This window comes from Chrysochloris asiatica, unplaced genomic scaffold (genome assembly GCF_000296735.1).
Source record: "Chrysochloris asiatica unplaced genomic scaffold, ChrAsi1.0 scaffold00086, whole genome shotgun sequence".
NCBI classification, from domain to species: domain Eukaryota; kingdom Metazoa; phylum Chordata; class Mammalia; order Afrosoricida; family Chrysochloridae; genus Chrysochloris; species Chrysochloris asiatica.
Genome location: NW_006408604.1, coordinates 5,025,689 through 5,028,428, shown reverse-complemented (window position 1 = coordinate 5,028,428; position 2,740 = coordinate 5,025,689).

The window sequence follows — 2,740 nt, the reverse complement described above, 5'->3', positions numbered from 1 at the left end:
CTTCTCAGTATTGCCCATAGGTTGTCACAATAGACACAATTGAAAGCCTTTGTGTAGTCAATAAAGCACAGGTAAATATTTTTCTGGTATTCTCTGCTTTCAGCCAAGATCCATCTGGTGTCAACAATGATATCCCTTGTTCCACGTCCTCTTGTGAATCTGGCTTGAACCTCTAGAAGTTCTCTCTCAATGTATGCTTGCAGCCATTTTTGTATTACTATTAGTAAAACTTTACTTGCATGGGATATCAATGATATTGTTCCATGATTTTTGCGTTCAGTTTGGTTACCTCTCTTTGGAATGGGCATCAATACAGATGTCTTTCTAGTAGTTGGCCAGGTAGTTGTCTTCCCAATTTCTTGGCATAGATGAAAGAGGGCCTCCAGTCCCACATAAGTTTGGAAGATGTACAGCTGAATTGCTCCTTGGAATCTAGGATGAGACTTTGCCTCACATATTTTAGACATGCTATCTAGAAGGACCAGTCCCTGGAGAAAGACATCATTTTTGCTAAACTGTTATTGTTAAGTGCCATCGAGTCAATTCCAACTCATAGTGACCCTGTATAGGGATTCCAAAGAGTGACTGGTGAGTTTGAACCACTGACCTTGCAGTGCAAACTGACCTTATGGTCTAGTGCTTATCCACACTAAAATGTAGGGTCACTAAAAAAGAGGAAGATCTTTAATAAGATTGACACAGTGGCTGCAGCAATGGGCTGCAACATAGCAGCTATGGAGAGGATGATATATGACTGAGTTGTGTTTTGTTCTGTTGCATATGGAGTGTCCATGAGTTACAACCAACTGTCCAACAACTAACAACAACAGCAATCAGCTGGGAATTAAGTCAGAGATTATTGTTGTTGTTAACTGGTTCTGACTCATAGCAACTGTGTATAGAGTTTCCAAGGAGCAGCAAGTAGGTTTGAGCTGCCAAATTTGTGGTTGCAGTCCATTGTTTGCTTATCCTATAGTGCCACAGTAGGACTCCTACTTCAGAGGTTAGGTCACCAAAAGAATGCTTATATGGATCCTTTAATTCCTAGAAAACTGTTGATGAAAGAAACATGCATCAGAAGTTAAGTGATTTATCCAAAGTCTTAGAATTAGTATGGACAGGCACAAGAACACAAACCTACATATATCTTGACTTCAAAGAACAGACCCATCAAGATATGATAATTGTCTAAATATGAAGTAAATCTGATCTGCATCCATTATTTTCCCTCTAACACTTGGAGACTGAAAAATAAACTGGATATCTTACAACTTTATCAATGCCCTGGAATAGTTAATGATAAAGCTCTTAGCATCAGAAGAGCATATATATATATTTTGTTGTTGTTTCAACCGGGAAATTTTTTCTATGCTTTAAATTGTGCAATATATGATAAATACTATATTCTTTCATAAATCAAAAAGAATGAAAGCTGTATTGTGCAGTTACTTTGCTGTTGAGAAACCAGGACAGATTTGTCCATTTAGGCAGCACTCAAATCTGTCTACATTTCACTGACCTCTTTACAAATATAAAGAGCTACGTATATACGTAATAATAACAACTGTGACCTAAGTTACTATGGTGTAATGGCTTTCAGTTTTAAATATTGACGGTAGAAAGTCAGCTCATGAGAGACTAGTGCCTACACCATGGAAACCTCTATCACAATCAGCTCTAATTTGCAGTCTAAACAGAAAGGCCAAGGTTTGACTAAAAGAGGCTAAATTCCATTCTTCTTTCTGTGACTATTCCTACTAGCCTGGCATTACAAGCAAATTTTGAATATAGTTACTTTGCACAAATTCATATTCAAGCATGAGATAAAGTGTGACAGATCCAATTTGTATTGAGGACAGCAGTACTAGCTGGAATAAGTTCAAGGTTAAAAGTCAAAAGATCTGGGTTTGAACACCAAAGCTGTTGCTTTTTTTGTTTTGTTTTGTAACCTTAAGCACATCATCTAAACTTTGTGAGCTTTAGTTGTAAAACAGATAGCACAAATTTGTAATTAATGTCTCAGATTAAATGCATTCGTATGAGAAAGTGCTATGGTAAACTACTATTCAGATATAGCTTATTATTACTTGAAATTTCATTGTTAATTGATTCATCACATAAATTTTTTTTTTGTCACCTAATTTGATAGCCATTTCTTCCAATGGTTACAAATATTTAAAAAAGATAATGAAACCTGTGCTAATTCAATCACACAGCATTTTATTCTTTTACTTGGGGGAATGCTGTGAGCTTTATTGTCTCTTATTTGGTGAGGATTTTTTACAAAACAACAACAGTTAAGTAACATTTGAGCCACTGGAGGGAGAGTGTTACCTATACTTTTAAGAGGAGTTTGAAAACTGGTTTATGATTTCAACATTACCTGGAAGGTAGCTCTTAAATTTATCATCAAATCATTAAATTCACCTAAAAATTATATGTATTGGACATCTATTAATTTTCTACACCTTTTTCTCCCTTCAATATATTCTCTTCTCATATGCCCTTGAAGTTTTACAAAACAACCAAATCATGTTTCTCCCTTATGTAAAATGCCATAATGGTTTCTCCTTGCATTTAAAAGAATCCAAGCTCTGCCTCATTCCACATTTATACTTCACATCATTCTTCGCCCACTGTGTGTGATAGTTAAGGTTTATGTCAACTTGGTTTTGCCAGGATTTTCAGTGATTTAGCAATTAAGATGTATTTACCACCTCCACGATGAGATCTAATATGA